The following is a 22,490-nucleotide window of genomic DNA, read 5'->3' on the forward strand; positions in this document are numbered from 1 at the left end:
CAGGCTTATCTGACCAACTTGGAGTTTGCTTCACGCAACATGTGATCCGTTTCAACAGGTGCATCCACTTTAGGCAAGTGATGATCTTTTAAGAGATATTTCGCGTACGAATAGAGGTACTACAATGAAATAAAATGTTCATATGCACAGTTTAAATAGTGTCCTGTGTTGCCACATTGTGTTGTTCCTGCATGCGTGAACATAGGCGAGCTGTCGACCCTGATCTTTTACTTTTAAGGTTAATACCTTTATCCAAAGATCCTAAAACAGCCAGCCAATAACTGTACATTTCAGCACCGTAGAGCACTGAGTAGTTCGCTTTCATCGTGCATACACAATGACGCCATCGTCGCGTAAAGAAATTCTGTATTGTATATAACGTCGAGAATACGGCGTTCGTGATGCCACCTCAATGAGAGCTGCCGCGATTACGGCACATAAACACGAAACGACGAGAATACTGCTAACGTGTTATGGAGATAATCTTTCCTCTCGGTCACTGGAAACACTTACGACGCCGTGAGCAGCAGACAGAGGTTTCAGTCCAAAGGGCTTTAAAGAGAGGAGGAACGCCTTTGTCTCGGTACGCTATGTTGCAGAACTGCAGCATTTATCAGTCACGCTGCTAGTTTTTTTTTTTCTGTGACAACACTTTATGGCCGTTTGCAAGTCTTAACTTCTTAACTTTCTTCTGCATTTAGTAGGAAAAACGCCAGTCCCACTGAAACACAGTTATTTACCTCAACATTGGAGGAAAACTGGAATACGCCGTCTGCCTGCGAGTGGACTAAATTCTGTAGGTGTCAGTATTTTAACTCAGTGTTGCACGTGAGATGGAAACGGGAAGCAAGCCATGAGAACTACAATCGAACTCAACGATCGTTAAGCAGTTGTGAGACTGGAGAGGACTAGTCAATATACCAGCTTGCAAGTTACTAATTTTTCTCTGTAGCCTCGCGACTATCGGCTGCCACGAAAACCTGGAAGGCAAGACTGTATCGTCACTTCTATAACAGAGAAGAGAATGACCCTAACAAAGGAAAGAAAAAGTAGCAAGATAGGTAAGAACAAAGGGGAGATAAAATAAGGAGACTGGTGAGAAACCACTGGAGATAGAGGTTTTTTAATATGATACCATAGTAATAAGACAAAAAGGGAATTGCACTTGACGTGTCGACAACTGCAGATAGGTCTACATACGAACGTACCTCCCAAAGGCACCCGTATGGTGCGTGGCGGAGGGTACCCTGTATCACTACTAATCGTTTCCTTTCCTGCTCCACTCGCAAATAGAGCGAGGGAGAAACGTCTGTCTATACACCTTCATATGAGCCTTATTTCTCCTCGTGGTCCTTACATGAAATTTGTGTTGGTGGCAGTAGTTCTGCTGCCAGTTTGAAATGTCGAAATTTTCTGATTACTGTTCCTCGAAAAGAACGTAGTCTTCTCTCCAGGGATTCCCATTTGAGTTTCTGAAGCGTCTTCGTATTACTTGCGGGTTTTCGAACCGACCGGTAGTAAATCTAGCAGTGCGGCTTTGAATTGCTTCAACCTCTTCCTTTAATCCGACCTGGTACAGACACCAAACTCTCGAGCAGTACTAAAGAACAGTTCGTAAGAGCGTCCTAAATGTGGTCTCCTTTACAGGTGAACCACACTTTTCTAAAATTCTTTCAGTAAACCGAAGTCGACCATTCGCCTTCCCTACCACAGTTTCTCAAAAGTTCGTTCCATTTCATATCGCTTTGCAGGAATACGCCAAGATATTCACACGACTTGACAGTGTCAAGCAGGACACTACTAATGCTGTATCCGAAAATTAGAGGGTTGTTTTTCCTACTCATTCGCATTAAATTATGATTTTCTACATTTAGAGCTAGCTGCCCTTCATCAGACCGATTAGAAATTTTGTCGAATCGTCTTGTATCCGCCTACAGTCGTTCAAACCCGCCCGGCTAGCCGCTCGGTCTAACGCGCTGCTTTGCGGAATCCGCGTGGCGGATTAGTGTCGAGGACCGGTGTGCCGGCCAGCCTGTGGATGGTTTTTTAAGGTGATTTTCCGTCTGCCTCGGTGAATGCTGGCTGGTTCCCCTTATTCTGCCTCAGTTACACTATGTAGGCAATTGTTGTGCAAACACTGTCTCCCTGTACGCGTGCACCGTGATTACTCTACCACTCTAACCTTTGAGGTTACACTCGTCTGGTATGAGACGTTTCTGGGGGTGGGGGTCCACTGGGGGCCGAACCGCACAAAAGCTCTGGGTTCGGTGTGGGGCGGTGGTGGGGTGGGTGGACTGCTGTGGCCTGTTGTGGGGTTGTGAACCATTGATGACTACGGTGGGACGAAACCTCTCCGTCGTTTCTGGGTCACCGGTTCAATACACACGCAATCACAATACTCACACACACAGCCACTCAACTTCGACACTTTCGTGTACACTACATTTATCGAGGTAGCGCTCAGTACTGACGTTAGATCTTTGGCCAGCTGGCACATAGGTTGCTCACAACAGGCCGCAAACGGATGTCCTGTCTGTGACGTTTTGGTAAGCTGTAGCAGCAGTCCATAGTTAGAGCTTTATGATGATTTCCTTCTACAGGGTTTAGTGTAGAAGCTCGATGGTCTTCCTTTTCATGCTACTGTCGGGTCTCCTTTTAATTTAATGTATGCTGGATCCTCAAGTCTGTTGTACATTATACGATTGTGCTCTGACAGCGGAAATACTACAGTGGTATTTCCTTTGTCCTCGTCAGTACGCTGTAGTATCCCTCTAGAATAGCGCACCGGCCTGTTCTCCGGGTCGTCTTACTGTACACGTCGTCAGATTAACTTTTAAAGCACACCCGGAGGAAGAGCCCCCCGCATTCCGATGCCCGCTGTGGCTTCCCGCGGTCGGGTGGGGGCGGGAACTGTCGGGGGCGGAGATCTTCTTCGGGCGGGCGGCCGCTCGTGCTGCTCCTTTTGGGGGCGGGTTCGGCGCCAAGGTAAGCAGTTTGGCGAACTGCGGCGGGTCAGACGCGATCGACCGCACCGCGCCGGCTGCGGTCCCGCTTAATTGGATGGCGAGCGACTCGGCGCACCGCGAGGAGACGCGACTAGCGAGAAGAGACGAGGCAACGCCACGACCAGGACGCGCCGCGCCGGCTGCGCTGGGGTGTCGCCCGCCACAGCGGCCGCTGCCGGCGCCGGCGGCGTCTGCCTGGCTGCCAGCGGTCACGCAGGCTCCCAGCACAGAGGCTGCGGGAGGCTGCCGAGGTGGCAGCAGCATCCGTGCCCCAACTTCGGGGTTCCCTAAAGCAAAGCAAACAGGAGCGCCTGCGATGGTGTACTCAACGACGAACCTGGGTGCACGAAAGGCAAAACGTCATTTTTTCGGATGAATCCAGATTCTGTTTACAGCATCATGAGGGTCGCATCCGTGTTTGGCGACATCACGGTGAACGCACATTGGAAGCGTGCATTCGTCATCGCCATACTGGCGTACACCCGGCGTGATGGTATGGGGTGCCATTGGTTACACGTCTCGGTCACCTCTTGTTCGCATTGGCGGCACTTTGAACATTGGACGTTACATTTCAGATGTGTTACGACCCGTGGCTCTACCCTTCATTCGATCCCTGCGAAACCCTAGATTTCAGCAGGATAATGCACGACCGCATGTTGCAGGTCCTGCACAGGCCTTTCTGGATACAGAAAATATTCGACTGTAGCCCTGGCCAGCACATTCTCCAGATTTATCACCAATTGAAAACGTCTGGTCAATAGTGGCCGAGCCACTGGCTCGTCACAATACGCCAGTCACTACTCTTGATGAACTGTTGTATCGTGATGAATCTACATGGGCAGCTGTACCTGTATACGCCATCCAAGCTCTGTTTGACTCAATGCTCAGGCGTATTAAGGCCGTTATTACGGCCAGAGGTGGTTGTTCTGGGTACTGATTTCTCAGGATCTATGCACCAAAATTGCGTGAAAATGTAATCACATGTAAGTTCTAGTATAATATATTTGTCCAATGAATACCCGTTTATCATCTGCATTCATTCTTGGTGTAGCAATTTTAATGGCCAGTAGTGTATGAATAAAATCCAGAAAAAAACGTTAAGAAAATGAATATCATCACTTTCATGTAACTTACGAGATGCGAGCAGGGCACGTCAGGAAATCTGTCTGGAGGCATTAATTTCGTGTGTTCCATCTTGAATTGGCGTTTGGAGTGGCACCTAGAGATAATGTGGGTGCACATGGTGATGTAAGTGATATGTTCACAACCAACGGGAATATTGTATGTGAATCATGAGTGAGTGCGTGAGTGTTCACAACCAACGGGAATATTGTATGTGAATCATGAGTGAGTGCGTGAGTGTGTGTGTGTGTGTGTGTGTGTGTGTGTGTGTGTGTGCGCGCGTGTGCGTGTGTGTGTGAATGATTCAACAAGTCTCCGAGGCTGGCTGAGGTAGCATAAATAGAAGAAAAAATAAGTAAAAACACGCACGATCTACTTGTTTAGCTCATTTTACAGCACTCATCTAGTGAAGCTCAGTAGGCCTACGCACCGTGATGCGTTTAGAGACTAATTGAGCCAGTAATTTGTGCGGATTCTTCATGGCAGATTTCTTCTTCGTGCCACGAAAAGAATCGTTTCAACATCTAGGTTTGATTCATGAAAAGCATAAACTTAAAAGTTAAGTCATCTGCTGCGCTCCTGTAAGAACGTACTGTAGTATGTAAACGAAGTATAGTTGCTGAAGCAGTTTTTCGGGAAACGTTTTACTTGTAGCATAAAAAACAGCAAACATTTTGGATTCGCAAGTAAATCGCTAAGCAGTTGTTCTCAAATGATTTCAGGAAAATTATTCTTCAAAAATATTTGATTATATCAAACTGTAAGTTTCACATCACAGCCTGATGATATGGCCGTTAGCGTTTCGTTATTGCTCACATGTATTATCGTATTTTGAAGTTCAGTGATTCACTACCCATTGTCCGAAGAGTTTCCAGTGAATTAAGGGAGCGAATTTCAATGGATACTCTGAGGGAATCAGAAATTGGCAATCTGCAATTATGGGCATATTTCGAAATGCGTCCCTCAACCATTCGTAGAAGTGTTTCGAATCTTTATGTATTTATCCGCAAGAAATTTCTGAATACCATTCAAGAAGATCTCGTCCACGTCTTTATAGCTTTTAAAAGGCCTAAATCTCTTTCTTGCCTATGGAAACTCGTTTACTAGTCTTCCGTATAATTCGAAAGTGTCCAAACAAATAATCTCTTTCGCCCCATCACGCAGAGATTCGTGGTCGCATTGAAACTTCTCCTTTGAATGTAAAGAATGACAGTGCTGGAAAAACTCTTACGTTATTTGGTTTTCAAACAGATGAGCAAACCTCAACGTACTCAGACAGTTTTCTCTTTACTTATTCTGATCATCACTAAACTGACACACAATATTTTAGCGCAACGCACTCTGACTACATAATCCCTACAAAAGAATGGCCCTGACTAACAATAACTTATACCTTTCGTGAATCACTACTACTGAAGGCACTAACTACTGATAGGCATAGTTAGCAAATGAATTATTTTGACAGAGAACAAACAATGTATTTACATTAATAGCGTTCAACTTTTGAATATATAATTTTGTGATGTCCAATTAAACAAATTTCCCTTTTCTGACGGACACACGTCCAGAACGTCCGCTCATAGTAACTTCTCAAAACTCTGGCATCTCTCTTCCAACATCCACCACTGCTGGCAGCTCACCTCCAACTGCCCAACACTACGCGCTGTTCACACCCAAGTGACCCAACTGCTCAACACTACACAAGCAAATATTCCAACAATGAGTCCAACCAGCCACAGACTGCACACAGCGCAGTCAGCGATTTTCATACAGAGCACTACGTGGCGTTACCAACATAAAAACCTAATCAGCCTACTTACAGCATCTATTCAAGGAAAGCAGAAAAGCGAACGTTGAGTCATCTGACGCACTGGTGAAAAAGTTACTTTATTAAGCGAAGCAAAACCTTTATCCCATACTAAAGTATTTTTCAGAAAATATTTTACTTTATGCATAAAGAACTGAAAACCACAGGCTTTCGGTTCGCATGTTTTTTCGCAATGCAGTTTTTTGAAAGAAGTAATCCAAAGCGTGAAATGGGAGCTACAGTGCAATGCGGAACCTGAACCACATTTCGTTTCTGGCCAATCTCCACATCATTAAGAGGTGAATGCTAGGTTAAAAGGCAAGTGGAAAAAAGTGACTCAGCCGGGTTCGAAGCTCTCAGTTTTAAGCCGCACGCTCTATCTTTAGATTACTACATCAGATGTGAATTTGGTTCCGCTTGATGCACCCTCGAGTCACTGATGCTCTCTCGAATTATGGCGGCTGTTCGCTAGGTGGGAATGACATCGTTTTCACAGCTTAACGTGAAATCATTATAACTCAGGCAATCTGTACGAAATATTTATAAAATGTATACACAAAGCTTCATCGTGAATCAGCGTATTTATTAGCGAAAAGCGGATCAAAATTACAACAGCAGTTCCTAAGATCAGCCTGCATATACAGACGGACGTGAAAAGGTGAGTTCAATTTATTTATACAGAGATAGTGGTAAGAACTAGTCACTTTATACCACAACGCTTCTCTTCGTGCTGTTATTTCAGTGAGTTTAAACAAATCAATATCATTCGTGGCTTTTCACTATGATAAGCAGCCCCAGAGGTTCGTGTCGAAACTACACTCCTGGAAATGGAAAAAAGAACACATTGACACCGGTGTGTCAGACCCACCATACTTGCTCCGGATACTGCGAGAGGGCTGTACAAGCAATGATCACACGCACGGCACAGCGGGCACACCAGGTACCGCGGTGTTGGCCGTCGAATGGCGCTAGCTGCGCAGCATTTGTGCACCGCCGCCGTCAGTGTCAGCCAGTTTGCCGTGGCATACGGAGCTCCATCACAGTCTTTGACACTGGTAGCATGCCGCGACAGCGTGGACGTGAACCGTATGTGCAGTTGACAGACTTTGAGCGAGGGCGTATAGTGGGCATGCGGGAGGCCGGGTGCCGAATTGCTCAACACGTCGGGCGTGAGGTCTCCACAGTACATCGATGTTGTCGCCAGTGGTCGGCGGAAGGTGCACGTGCCCGTCGACCTGGGACCGGACCGCAGCGACGCACGGATGCACGCCAAGACCGTAGGATCCTACGCAGTGCCGTAGGGGACCGCACCGCCACTTCCCAGCAAATTAGGGACACTGTTGCTCCTGGGGTATCGGCGAGGACCATTCGCAACCGTCTCCATGAAGCTGGGCTACGGTCCCGCACACCGTTAGGCCGTCTTCCGCTCACGCCCCGACATCGTGCAGCCCGCCTCCAGTGGTGTCGCGACAGGCGTGAATGGAGGGACGAATGGAGACGTGTCGTCTTCAGCGATGAGAGTCACTTCTGCCTTGGTGCCAATGATGGTCGTATGCGTGTTTGACGCCGTGCAGGTGAGCGCCACAATCAGGACTGCATACGACCGAGGCACACAGGGCCAACACCCGGCATCATGGTGTGGGGAGCGATCTCCTACACTGGCCGTACACCACTGGTGATCGTCGAGGGGACACTGAATAGTGCACGGTACATCCAAACCGTCATCGAACCCATCGTTCTACCATTCCTAGACCGGCAAGGGAACTTGCTGTTCCAACAGGACAATGCACGTCCGCATGTATCCCGTGCCACCCAACGTGCTCTAGAAGGTGTAAGTCAACTACCCTGGCCAGCAAGATCTCCGGATCTGTCCCCCATTGAGCATGTTTGGGACTGGATGAAGCGTCGTCTCACGCGGTCTGCACGTCCAGCACGAACGCTGGTCCAACTGAGGCGCCAGGTGGAAATGGCATGGCAAGCCGTTCTACAGGACGACATCCAGCATCTCTACGATCGTCTCCATGGGAGAATAGCAGCCTGCATTGCTGCGAAAGGTGGATATACACTGTACTAGTGCCGACATTGTGCATGCTCTGTTGCCTGTGTCTATGTGCCTGTGGTTCTGTCAGTGTGATCATGTGATGTATCTGACCCCAGGAATGTGTCAATAAAGTTTCCCCTTCCTGGGACAATGAATTCACGGTGTTCTTATTTCAGTTTCCAGGAGTGTATTTGCGTACTTGCAAATTGTTCGTTCCTCCGGAACTTCCTAGCACAGCCGTCTGTTACTGATGGCCATGTCTGGCCAGGGTGTTACTCGCGGTAGCACCGTATTCGTTCCTTCGCTAACAGGAGGAGACTGCTGAATACTGGAGTCGTCAATTGCACTGGAGTCTCCAACGTGGAAGCCAAGACACGCCCACAGATCAAAGTTTGTTGTGCGTTCTTGGCAGCAGTGTTGAACTCGCACATTATGCGAATGAGGTATACTATAGGAAAGTGAAATGTAGATGTTTTACATTCAATTTTGTACGTAGTTGCGTGTGGTTGTCAGTAATGAATTAAGGACAGGAATGTAGTTGTTTGCGTGGTATTTTTCTGTAAGGGATGAACCTAAAAAAATTCCAGGGTCCGTTGTTGAGTTGTGAGAAACTGCTATGAACGTGCTGTAAGAGTTACACAACTTTCATTGTTTTTAGATGTCCACGTAACTGTTAGCAAGCAATCGGTTTCAGCTATAATAAGCAGTCCTCTTTCAGTACGCAATAAGCCTCATGGAATCTCATCTTTAATTCTGCTACTGTGATTACTGGATGTAGTGAACAGTTGTTAAATAAATCCTAACCACTCTGTAGAAGTTACTTTTCATTATCACCACTTTTATTAACACTCAAGTCGCTTTCAATGGTCGGCTTTGTTGTTCAAATGGTTCAAATGGCTCTGAGCACTATGGGACTTAACATCTGTGGTCATCAGTCCCCTAGAACTACGGAATAATGTAGATAGAGAGGTAAAAATTGACACACATGCTTGTAATGACATGGGATTTTATTAGAACCACACCATATTCCTAAACGCCTGAAAGTCCTCTTGCGCGCGTCGTTTGGTGATGGTCGTGTGCTCAGCCCTCACTTTCATCATGCTTGGTCTCCCAAATCCCCAGACCTCAGTCCGTGCGATTATTGGCTTTGGGGTTACCTGAAGTCGCAAGTGCATCGTGATCGACCGACATCTCTAGGGATGCTGAATGACAACATCCGACGCCAAAGCCTCACCACAACTCCGGACATGCTTTACAGTGCTGTTCACAACATTATTCCTCGACTACAGCTGTTGCTGAGTAATGATGGTGGACATATTGAGCATTTCCTGTAAAGAACATCATCTTTACTTTGTCTTACTTTGTTCTGCTAATTATTGCTAATCTGATCAGATGAAGCGCCATCTGTCGGACTTTTTTGAACTTTTATATTTTTTTGGTTCTAATAAAACCCCATGTCATTCCAAGCATGTGTGTCAACTTGTACCTCTCTATCTGCATTAATCCGTGATTTATTCAGTTTTCAAATTTATACTGACTTTTTGATCATCCGGTATATCTGGTTTGCAGTTATCGTTAAGTTATGAGTATTTCTTTATATAAAATGTTAAATAAAATGAACTAAATGTGCTGTTGTCATCATCAGACTGTAAATTATACTGAGAATAAGGAAGTTTAGCGAAATACTGCATGATTAAGAACTTAGAAACTTTTGTGTACACATGGTATATGCATTGCGTGTACAATGGAAGAAAGAGGAAAACATTACTTATTTAAGTCCAATTGTAGCAATTGGAGCTATCCAACCTTCCTACGTCTCAATCCATTCTGAAGATGTATCGGTTTTGTGCGCCTTCTGTTCGTACACTTATGTGTTCTAGATCTTTTTTACCGGCGCATTTTGTGCATGGAACGCGACTATAAAAGCGAAACCTACGCCTGGCCTTATTCTCTGTAATTTCCGCAAGTTTAGAATACAGTTCTTGTTTGATCTCTTTAACATAGATGCTTTTCTAAGTTGAGCCCAGAGTGTTGTGTAAGTTAATTCTCTCTTTTCGTTCTAGGAAACATATTTAGGGACAATAAGACCCTCAGCTGCAAATGGACATATCATCTTGATGATAACTCTACGATGATAAATTTTGGTAAGTTGTTTGTCGTGCTTTGTGAGTTCTGGAAAGAAATTTCTTAAAAAGGTAGGCAGGATTAAACGGCTGGCGAAGTAGTGCCGGTTTCTCTGTTGTACTTTTGATGATGAGACTTCGAATGTGAGCTGTTTCGCAGTGCGAGTTTAGCTGCGTATTCGGTTCGGGTGCGCTTCATTGCAGAAGCTCCCTACAGACCCGGCGGCCAGCAGCCAGCTGCATGTGCGGCGTCTTCTGGAGACGGAGACAGCCACTTACGGAGGCCATTTCCGCGCCAGCAGTCTGCCGAGCACACAGCACAGGGGGCGCCCATTATCAGCTCAGGTAGGGCGCTCGACTCAACGTGGGCGTCATCTGTGCGTGTGTGTGGAGCGCCAGCAGGGAGACTGCGCCTCCCACACGCTGTAAACTACCCACAGAAATTCTGAGGGGTACACTTTCCTGCCCGTCAGTGTCAAACCAATGTTTTTTTGGCCACCAGTCCTCCGACCCGTCTGATGCGGTCCACCACGACTTCTTCGTTCCTCTCCTCTGCTAACCTTCTCATCTCCACAGTAGTTTTTACCTTTACGGCTCCCTCAGGCATCGATGCCGTTACTGGCTTCAACCAACTTACTGTTCCTGATACTATCTGTGCGTTATAGCCTTCAGTAAGCGATATTAATTCTGGGACCTTCCCGTGTATGCTCCTGCGGTTTGTCGCTGTGACTAATTGAACAGGCAAATCGTCTTTGCTCCCAAGGGAGGGGTCCTCTAATCTAAAAAAGCCCCATGTGCACGTCACATGTACTCCGCTACCCTAGTAGCCGCTTCCTGCGTGTAGTGCACGCCTGACCTATTAAGGGGAACCCTAGAAATCTGCACCCGGTAGCGGAGGTCGACAAATTCGCATCCGATACCGTCGCAGAGTCGTCTGAGCCTCTGGTTTAGACCTTTCACTCTTCTGCAAACCAGACGACCGCGATCAACCCTGGGTAGGATGCTACAGATAGACAGCTTAGCCTGCACCCCGCGTGCGTCGCTAGTTGCCTTCACCAAATCAGCCAGCCGCCGAAAGAAGCCGAACATGGCCTCGGAACTCAAGCGGCAGGCGTCATTCGTGCCGACATGTGCCATTACATGCAGCCGGTAGCACCCAGTGCACTCGATAGCCGCCGGCAGGGCCTCCTCCCCATCACGGATGAGACCTCCGGGCAAACATAGCGAATACACACTGGAATTTTTTCCCGCCTTGCCTGCTATCTCCCTGAAGGCCTCCATCACTCGCCTAACATTGGAGCTCCCAATGACTAGAATACCCACCCTGTGTACTCGTTCGGACTGGGCAGGAAAATCTTCCACATTCCGTAGCATACGACAACCTTATTTACGTTTTTCTGTACATTAATACTGCACGTCTCAAGTTGCCTTGGAATCTCTCATCCATCTCTAGAAAATAGCGTTTGCACATACTCAGTACTGCCATTTAATTCACATTCAAGCGCAGTTATAAACCAGAGGATGAAGTATTGCTTCAGAACATTGCAGAAACCCCTGACGAGTCTCATCTAAGTTTTGTGACCGATAGTGTGAAATAACCTCCTCCGCTTGTTCAGCTTTTATTAGACAATCGACCCAATGTTTACAGAGATGAAATGCGCGCGGCGATGATAAATTATTTGTTCTTTTCGTCATTACCTAAAATTAAAAACTTTTATTTCCATGTAGTACATACATTTTATAAAGAATTCCTCACTAACCTGTTTGGGTGCTGGGACAGTTTATCCCCTAGTACTGAAGAAGGGTCCTTCCAACTCTTATCGTTTTAAATGATGACTAACTGACAACCTCATTTGCCGGCAGGTGTTGTTGTTATACCTCGATGTGGACAGCTGAAAATGTATGCCCCGACCGAGACTCGAACCCGGGAACTCCTGCTTACATGGGAGACGCTCTATCCATCTCTTTTTTTTTTCTCTCTCTCTCCATTTTGTTCGTTGTTGATCGTTGTGTTTGTTCGTTGCGGACGTCACATGACACCCGGTCAAGTTCGTATGTTGATCGTTTCACTCAGTTTTTTTATTACAGAGGCCAACCCGCTCTCTGACCGAACTCGCTGAGCTACCGTGCCGGCAGCCATCTGAGCCACCGAGGACACAGATGAATAGCGCGACTGCAGGGACTTATCCCTTGCACGCCTCCCTTGAGACTCACATTCCCAACTGTCCACAATTCTACATATGTATTGTACCTTATAGATATTTGCCCACCCACTCATTACACGCGCGCGCTTTGGCGATTCCCGTTCTTTCGAGAACACGTTACTGTCTTCGTATATATAGTTAAAAAGGCTACCCAGCCATTGACCTTCGTCTGTGCGAATGCGCACAGGTTGCCCAAACTCTTACGGGAATCGCCAAAGCGTGCGCGAGTAATGAGTGGGTGGGCAAATGTCTTATAAGGTACAATAGATATGTAGAATTGTGGACAGTTGGGAATGTGAGTCTCACGGGAGGAGTGCAAGGGATAAGTCCCTGCAGTCGCGCTATTCATCTGTGCCCTCGGTGGCTCAGATGGATAGAGCGTCTGCCATGTAAGCAGGAGATCCCGGGTTCGAGTCCCGGTCGGGGCACACATTTTCAGCTGTCCACATCGAGGTATAACAACAACACTTGTCGGCAGCTGAGGTTGTCAGTTAGTCTTCATTTATTCCAGGGAAAGCTGCACGGTCATCAACAGTAACTGTTCTTTCGAGAACAAATTACTGTCTTCGTATATACAGTATCTTATCGTTTTAACAATACAAATATGTCGTGCACGATCTAGACCATTTTTTCAGTTGGTACATATACTGAACACTCTGAAGAGCGTTTAGGGAGTCCGAGCAGATGATAAAATCGTTGTATCGATTACGTCTCCCAAATCTGGTATCTTTAGGACCGTACAGATCTTGGAGTCTGCTAATTTACGGGGATCATAAGCCGACAGTCGAGCAGATAACTAGCCCTGCTTGCTTCCTTTCGTCAGTGCAGATGAGGTGTCTGTGCAATCGTGGTTTCCACTCAGATGCCGTCTAAAACAGATCATAAACGCTTTCGTTACAGAGCTCGACCTGAACTGTGTAGTTATCTTTTGCAGGTCGAGAGTGTTTTTTCCCCGCCGCACAAGCTATTTTCAACGTAGGGTTGCGGCGCATTCGAACCTCTACAAACGTGTGACGCCACCTGAACACGCACCGCATGAAAGCGAGTCGCCACTAGATCAAAGGACTGATCCTCTCCGCTGCAGTAAACGTTCTTGGCGCTACCCGTTGACTTTGCAGCTGTCTTCTGCCAACACGGAAAATAAACGCGCGCGCTGAAAGACTCGTGCGAAAACAGCTGGCGTGAAAGTATTCGTCTAGACGTTCAGATGGAATAAATAAGAAATGTGGTAAATTATGTGTCCGGATTACATGTAGCATAAAAGCAGGACAACAAATGAAAGATGTTCAAATGGTTCAAATGGCTCTGAGCACTATGGGACTCAACTGCTGTGGTCATAAGTCCCCTAGAACTTAGAACTACTTAAACCTAACTAACCTAAGGACAGCACACAACACCCAGCCATCACGAGGCAGAGAAAATCCCTGACCCCGCCGGGAATCGAACCCGGGAACCCGGGCGTGGGAAGCGAGAACGCTACCGCACGACCACGAGATGCGGGCAAATGAAAGATGTTCTGCGAGGCACTTCACTTTAAACGTCTCTACGAATAAGGGGTAAAACAACATTTCTCACATTTGTAACCAACAACTGTAATCGGCAGACCGAATTAACAAAGAATAGCATCACCGGTGTTTTCGTAATAGAAACGTGTGTTGACTCATATTTTAACAGAGACGCAAGAACGGATGCCTGCAGAAACTGATCTAACAATGAAAGGGGGTAGATTGTAAAACTGCCACTAAAAAAGGTGCATTCAAGGTGCATTCAAGTTCTAAGGCCTCCGATTTCTTTTCTAAATAACTACTCACCCGAAATCGATGAAACTGGCGTTACTTCTCGACGTAATCGCCCTGCAGACGTACACATTTTTCACAACGCTGACGCCATGATTCCATGGCAGCGGCGAAGGCTTCTTTAGGAGTCTGTTTTGACCACTGGAAAATCGCTGAGGCAATAGCAGCACGGCTGGTGAATGTACGGCCACGGAGAGTGTCTTTCATTGTTGGAAAAAGCCAAAAGTCACTAGGAGCCAGGTCAGGTGAGTAGGGAGCATGAGGAATCACTTCAAAAGTTGTTATCACGAAGAAACTGTTGCGTAACGTTAGCTCGATGTGCGGGTGCGTTGTTTTGGTGAAACAGCACACGCGCAGCCCTTCCCGGACGTTTTTGTTGCAGTGCAGGAAGGAATTTGTTCTTCAAAACATTTTCGTAGGATGCACTTGTTACCGTAGTGCCCTTTGGAACGCAATGGGTAAGGATTACGCCCTCGCTGTCCCAGAACATGGACACCATCATTTTTCAGCACTGGCGGTTACCCGAAGTTATTTTGGTGGCGGTGAATCTGTGTGCTTCCATTGAGCTGACTGACGCTTTGTTTCTGGATTGAAAAATGGCATCCACGTCTCATCCATTGTAACAACCGACGAAAAGAAAGTCCCATTCATGTTGTCGTTGCGCGTCAACATTGCTTGGCATCATGCCACACGGGCAGCCATGTGGTCGTCCGTCAGCATTCGTGGCACCCACCGGGATGACACTTTTTGCATTTTCAGGTCGTCATGCAGGATTGTGTGCACAGAACCCACAGAAATGCCAACTCTGCAGGCGATCTGTTCAACAGTCATTCGGCGATCCCCCAAAACAATTCTCTCCACTTTCTCGATCATGTCGTCAGACCGGCTTGTGCGAGCCCGAGGTTGTTTCGGTTTGTTGTCACACGATGTTCTGCCTTCATTAAACTGTCGCACCCACGAACGCACTTTCGACAGATTCATAACTCCATAACCACATGTCTCCTTCAACTGTCGATGAATTTCAATTGGTTTCACACCACGCAAATTCAGAAAACGAATGATTGCACACTGTTCAAGTAAGGAAAACGTCGCAATTTTAAGTATTTAAAACAGTTCTCATTCTCGCCGCTGGCGGTAAAATTCCATCTGCTGTACGGTGCTGCCATCTCTGGGACGTATTGACAATGAACGTGGCCTCATTTTAAAACAATGCGCATGTTTCTATCTCTTTCCAGTCCGGAGGAAAAAAATCGGAGGCCTTAAAACTTGAATGCACTTCGTACATGATTCGGTGAATTTGAGGATCAATCGAACTCCAGGATCTAAATTTTTCAAAAGCTCCATAACACCTGCTACATCCTAAACGACTGTAACTAATCCATTCGTTATATATTTTGAGATAGATGATTTTGATACATAAAATGTAACAATTGTATCAGCAGAGTGGATATTTTTATACTAATAAAATAACTACGAATGTCACGATTTTTCAGTTAGTGGTCTGAAGTTCAAATGGTTCAAATGGCTCTGAGCACTATGCGACTTAACTTCTAAGGTCATCAGTCGCCTAGAACTTAGAACTAATTAAACCTAACTAACCTAAGGACATCACACACATCCACGCCCGAGGCAGGATTCGAACCTGCGACCGTAGCGGTCAAGCGGTTCCAGACTGAAGCGCCTTTAACCGCACGGCCACACCGGCCGGCTGGTCTGAAGTATTATCCCCATATGTTTCAAGCAACCGTATCAAATGTGTTAAGAAATGAAATCAGAAAATATTAAAAACAAATATTTTTATTCATTCCCAATAACGTTCGGCTGCAGTAAAAATTTCAAATTTGCGGTAGAAAGAAAATCACCCAGAAAAAAACCCAGAGAAAATGATATTCATTAAAACTCTTCAGAGTGGAGAAATATATACCAAACTTTAAAAATACCTCATACAACCCTGATCCCATTTATAACACACCGCTTACAAATCTTCACATCCGATCACGTTAACCAAGACTTTGGCTTCTATTTTTTCATTTTATTTTCGTTAAAGAAAAACTTCTTTGTAAGCTACATTTTTCAGTTAAGTAAAGAGTAACCAAGGGTCAGCATTCGACTAGATGTATGTAGGAAATATCGTCTGTGCTAAATCTGCGGTCTAGCAGAGTCGCAGAAAATCATTCCTGGAAATGCGTGACAGCTATGCCATGAACTCTTAGCCTGTACCGAATATTCGAGGAGGGAGCAACTGCCCCCTCTTACCTTCCCTCTACCGTTCTCAGCAGACGTCTACAGGTGCAAGCGGCTGTTGCGTTGTTGGGAAACTGGAACTCAAGCCTGTCTGTAGGTCATCAGTTAATAAACGAGATCTTGCCGTTCACAAGATTTTCGTGACAGCCGTACATTGGTAGAATCAAACCTAAATAAGAACTGCACGCTCACTACCGTCAGACCAATATGAAAGGGTTGTCGTTACTTAAATCATCCTCAACTTTCTTATTGCCCATTTCGTAGAAATAATTATCGGTGAAATATTACTTTCGTACGAATTATGAGTCTATCACTCCTTTCTGTTCCGTGACACACAGTACCCTGACTGAAAACGACGGCCTACACGTTTTACAGCTGCTGGATCGGGTATATCTTCATAACAAATAAACAAATAACTTAAATCTATGAAACACTATTCTTTAACCCTCAACCCTCAATTTGTGCTTTTAATTTCCTCTAAGAGTTGAAGTACTCTTCCACTTAACAGACGGCATGACCTTGAAAGACACTACGAAACACGAAATCAGAATAACAAAGAACAAGTGAGCTTGTATGTAGCTCTTACGTACGGAAAGAATACGTGACTTACAAAAAGGAAGACGCCAGAAAAAGACAAATTATATTTGCTGAAGTAAGTCGCGAAGCGTTGGCAATGACATAAGCGTCATATGAAACTATTTTAGCATTAGTAAAAATGAGATAAACTTATTTCTGATGAGGAAGATAAACTTCGTCTCCAAATACCTGTACGCCATCCTGATAATAAGGGTACTGAAATAAAAGCGAAAAAACTGCTACATCAAAGAAGCAAGTAACGAGACCAAATGAGGAATTCTCTCAGGACGTATCTCAGCAACTGGAAGACCTTGTCCATTCTTATATTTTCCTCTAACTTTGGACAGATCAATGGACACATCTGATGTTGCCCAGTATATCATTTTTATAATTATATTTAATGCTAATTTTAATGTATTCAAAGATCTTGCCACTTTGGAGAAATATCTGAAAAACTAAAATTATGCCTACAAAGACTAAAAATAATATTATAGTTAAGTCATCAATTTGTGTACTGTCAGAGAGCCGTCAATGATTGGTATAATAAACGGCACTGCAACTTTGCTCAAAAACTTTTTAAATCATTCAGTACTAAAATATTACTGCTTTATACACCAAGAGTCACTGTGTGGAAAAAACGTAAAACCTTAAATACGCAGCATATTACGATACCGGTTCTGAAATGTGTGACTAAACCTAGAGCTAAGGCACTAACTACAAGAGAATTCTGAGGTCACTGTGAATTGACGGATTTGGAGTATGCTGAACTTTTACACGCTGTGAGACGCAGTATTTCTAAAGGAAAGCTTCTGAATACATTTTGGAGCTTGAGAAATGCTGATCCTGATTTTTTAGAACTACCTGAAAAATAAACAGTATGATATGACTGCAAGCAACTTGATTAGGCATTTTTAGTTAAATTTGGTTGCCACCTCACAGCCTAAATTTAAAACTAGAAGGCAAAAGCATGAATCCATTTAAAATCACATTAAAACTGATCATATCTCACTTATAAAATGAGGATTTCGGTCAATTTCCATACCTGAAAGAACAAAGTGAATGTGCTGCGGATAACAGCAATTTGACGAAATATACTGAAGAATGTAAATATTGCAAGGGTCATTGGGAAGTGGTTTTCGTAAGTTTTGAACCTATTTTTAGTTAGTGAACAAAATACGGTGCAGATTCATAGTGACACAGAAATACAGCTGATTAGTTTAAAAACAACTTCATCACCAAATTTAAATCTGATAAACATTTTTCAAAACGAAATGATTCTGCCGTAATTAATTTCTGGCATTCATTATGCAGTGAACATATCCTACAGCTAAGATCATTTATACGTAGTTGTATTGGCATATGTCTCTTTGAGATGACTTACAGATGAGTGGGACGCTTTTCTGCCATGACGTTTATTGAAGGCAAAACAATGTACAGATAAAAGAATCAAGTTAATTGTATGCAAGGTTCCTGAGCTGTAACAGATATTGTTTAAATACATTCATTAAATCACTTAAAATATTAATTAATTCTACAAACAAAACTTTTCTTTAGGCTATTAAGCATCGGCTGCGACTGCTTCTAGTGAACGCAGACAACAGACAACTCCAATTTACAAGCTCTCGGTCCTCCATATCGCTCCGAGCGCTCTCTCTCTCTCTCTCTCTCTCTCTCTCTCTCTCTCTCTCTCTCTTGCCTCACTCTCATCCACTCACTCACTCCCCCTTCGTATCCAGAAATTAAAAACAAGAAATGAAACAAATAATATGCGAAATCTTTCTCAATTTTATCAATGGGCTGCACCATTTTCTTTTAGCTGCTCTAGCCTTGTTTTACGGACTACGGAAGGGAGACTCATTCAGCGTGAATCAGCGCTGCAGACATCAATCTCCAAATAAACAGAAAATTGATTATATTTTACTTTTGTCGAAGTGATAAAACTTTACGTCTACACCTAATTCACAGATGCTCGTGTTTGTTTCTCAACAACAAACTTGCCTCTCCACTCCTATGTGTAAAACAACTTATAGCGTCTAATTATCTTACAAATAATTTAAACTGTTAAATGTTTGATTTAAGGATATACACTAGGAAAAAGATTAGAAAAGGTCTGAGATCACGTTTGAAGACTGCTGAAAGTCACTAAGTGCTCTCATTATCAAACACTGGACGAGTATAGTCTGGCTACATAATTTGTGCTCGGTTTTAAGCGAAAGCTAGTTTATCATGTATCGCAATGTTTACTATGTTATGTCTTCTGTACTATGTGATGTACAATGACGTAATTTAGCTGGTACACTCAGTGTTACATGTGGTTACTGTCTGCAAAATGTGCTGAGAATAGAATTAAGAGTACAGAAGTAATACAATAAAACGCCGTGCCTGATGCTGACGTTTTACTGCACGAGCAGCAAAAATGTAGTAACTGATTATCTTCTGTTTCTTTTCATCATTTTGTGGGGGTGTGTTAGCGAAAAAAAGATCTTAAATTATGTGTAAAGTCCGTTGGAAGTTGCTAAGTGCTCTCATTCTAATAATGAATGAGTACGATATGTGTAATTAGCGCACCATGAGCGACGCTGCTTCAATACATGTTCACTGTTTCTAAGCTCACCGGAGAAAAAAATAGTCATCGCTAGAGATATCATTGCACGCATCATTTAATATCGCGTAATTTCACCACTGGACTTGAAAACCGGCTGGATTCAGTTAGGAAGTGAGTTGATAATGTTGCGCAGTTATGTCGTAGCCAGGTTAAGCAACTCCATGTAGATGTAGGCGTTTTACCCGCTCTTTCGACATGTCCCACAGATTTTCTATGGGATACAGGTTAGTTAATTTTGTAGGCCACTTCAGATGTAATAGGGTGCGGGGGGGGGGGGGTGTCAGAAAACCGGTGACATGTTCTTCCAGTTCAGTAAACTTCACTGTTGTCATCTTGAAAAATAGAGGTATCAATTGCATACTCCTGATGCAGATCTTGATTGAAAGGCAACATCTGATCACTGAGAATATTTAAACAAGCCCCAATGAGTGGCCCATTTATGACAAGAAAAACACCTCCAAAATACCACAGAAGCTTCTAACCTAGCACACATCAGGATGGAATGCTTCATTTGGTCTTCGGTGCACTCGAAGACATGGGCCGTTTGAATGTAGGCAAGTCAAAATGGCTCTGAGCACTATGGGACTTAACTTCTGAGGTCATCAGTCCCCTAGAACTTAGAACTACTTAAACCTAACTAACCTAAGGACATCACACACATCATTGCCCCATGCAGGATTTGAACCTGCGACCGTAGCGGTCCCGCGGTTCCAGACTTTAGCGCCTAGAACCACTCGGCCACTCTGGCCGGCAATGTAGGCAAGTCAGTTGCCGTCCATGTTCGATGATTTCTAGCTCATTGAGGACAGACAGCTTTTTGTGGCCGTGTGACCAATGGCCTCTTGCGAGGTGACCGATTCCAAACGTTCATTGCATGCAGTTCCTGTCGCAATATTTTCTCGCTAACAGGTTGGGATGGGTCTTCAGTCATTGCCACCGAGCGAGCTGGCGCAGCGGTTAACACACTGGAATCGCATTCGGGTGGACGACGGTAACGCGCGTCCGGCCATCCTGATTTAGGTTTTTCGTGATTTGCCTAAATCGCTTCAGGCAAATGCCTGGCTGGTTCCTTTGAAAGGCCACAGCCGATTTCCTTCCCCATCCTTCCCTAATCCGAGCTCGTGCTCCATCTCTTATGACCTCGTTGTCGACGGGGCGTTAAATACTGATTTGCTCCTCCTCCCCTCTTTCATTCACTGTCTTCAGCAATTCCAGTCGAGTTTGGAAGAGATTTTGATTCACAAGCCGTGAAATGCGTCCCCAATCAGTCTGTCTGGTTCTCTTTCCGACCACAGTTCTGACGTCGTGTTTGTGGCCACGTGTGTCACACCGACGCTTGTAATGGTCACGTTGAGCAGTCCGCCGCGAAACACCAACAAATCCAGCAACTTCACACAAGGTATGGTCATAGGCACGGCCACTGTGTCCCTTTCTTGCATTTACCCATGTTTACGTACAACCTCCGCTTGAAACATCGGGGCCGTGCGCGAGCGGTTAAGCACGTGACCCAAACGCTGTTCCATCTGTAAATGCTTGACGATTAATTATCCGTGCGTACAGGGGTGACAGTTTTTTTTTCTCGGGAAGTTTAACTGTAACACTTGTCTTACTGCGACAAACAATTAACAGAAGGTTATAACCTTTAATAAGTAGTTTATGACAGCATTTTAAATTTTTAAAGTCGTTCAATAATTGTATGGAGCATTGAAAATAAATTTTTCTTTGCTACTGGTAGCCGTTAGGATGACAGCCTGCAACTGGAACTGTGCACCAGGCACCGGATTAACCGTTTAGTACTGTAATATCGATATACAGATGCTAAATCAACATAAAAACTGGTATCAGCAACCATGACGCGGCTGTGGCAACAATGATTACCAATGTACAAAGGGCAACTAAAACAAGCAGAAAGATATATATTTTCAGTTAACCACATAAAACATCAGTAGCGTCATATCTCAGTGAGGAACTTGAAACTTTCAGTACAGGGCAGGAGCGTGTAGAGGAACTCTGGCCAAAATTTAAAAGTCGACCATGCACTACATAGACATGTACCCAGCAGAATAGTTCATAATAATAGGGAACCTCCACGGTTCATAGTAACTCTAAATAAACTTCTAAAGAAACAGAGGTTACTGCACAATAGATGTAAAGCAAAGCTTAGTGCTATAGACAGAGAGATGCTGAAGAAACCCTTTTGGCTCTCAAGAGAGCAATGCGTGAATCCTTCAATGACTACCGTAGCAAAATATTATCAAGTGATCTTTCACAAAACCCAAAGAAATTCTGGTTGTATGTAAAGGCTGTTAGAGGCACCAAAGTTAGTGTCCAGTCCCTAGCGAATGAGACAGGAACTGCAATTGAGGGTAGCAAAGCAAAAGCTGAAATGCGTAACTCCGTTCCTTTACAAAGGAAAACCAAGGAGAATTGCCCCAATTTTATCCTCGTACCACTAAAAGATGAATGAAATAAGTATTAGTGTCAGTCGTATTGAGAGACAGCTGAAATCATTGAAACTGAACAAAGCTCCAGGTCCCGATGGAATCCCTGGTAGATTTTATATTGAATTTGCGGTTAAGTTAGTCCCTCTTCTAACTGTAATCTATCGTAGATTCCTCGAGCAAAATGCCGCGCCCAGTTCTTGGAAAAAGGCACAGGTCACACCCGTCTGCAAGAAGAGTAGTAGAAGTGATCAACAAACCTACCGTCCAATATCTTCGAAATCGTAGAATCTTAGAACATATTCTGAGCTCAAACATAATGAGGTATCTTGATCAGAATGACCTTCTTAATGCCAACCAGCATGTATTTCCGAAACATCGATCATGTGAAACCACACTCGCATTTTCTCATATGACATACTGAAAGCTCTGGATCAATGTAACGAGGTAGATGCAGTATTTCCTGATTTCCGAAAAACGTTTGACTCAGTATCGCACCTACGCATATTGTCAAAAGTACGATTAT

General features: G+C 44.6%; 1 protein-coding gene and 1 non-coding gene across 4 annotated transcripts in view; one reads left to right on the forward strand and one right to left on the reverse strand.

Moving 5' to 3' along the window:
* The window catches only part of LOC126088407 (discoidin domain-containing receptor 2-like), an 883,025-nt gene that overhangs the window by 645,724 nt on the left and 214,811 nt on the right, over window positions 1–22,490 (reverse strand). The gene's annotated exons all lie outside the window — the stretch shown is intronic.
* Trnat-ugu (transfer RNA threonine (anticodon UGU)) lies at window positions 12,656–12,730 on the forward strand. The gene has a single exon. It is a non-coding gene; the product is annotated as a tRNA-Thr (tRNA).

Source organism: Schistocerca cancellata, chromosome 1 (assembly GCF_023864275.1).
Source record: "Schistocerca cancellata isolate TAMUIC-IGC-003103 chromosome 1, iqSchCanc2.1, whole genome shotgun sequence".
NCBI lineage: Eukaryota > Metazoa > Arthropoda > Insecta > Orthoptera > Acrididae > Schistocerca > Schistocerca cancellata.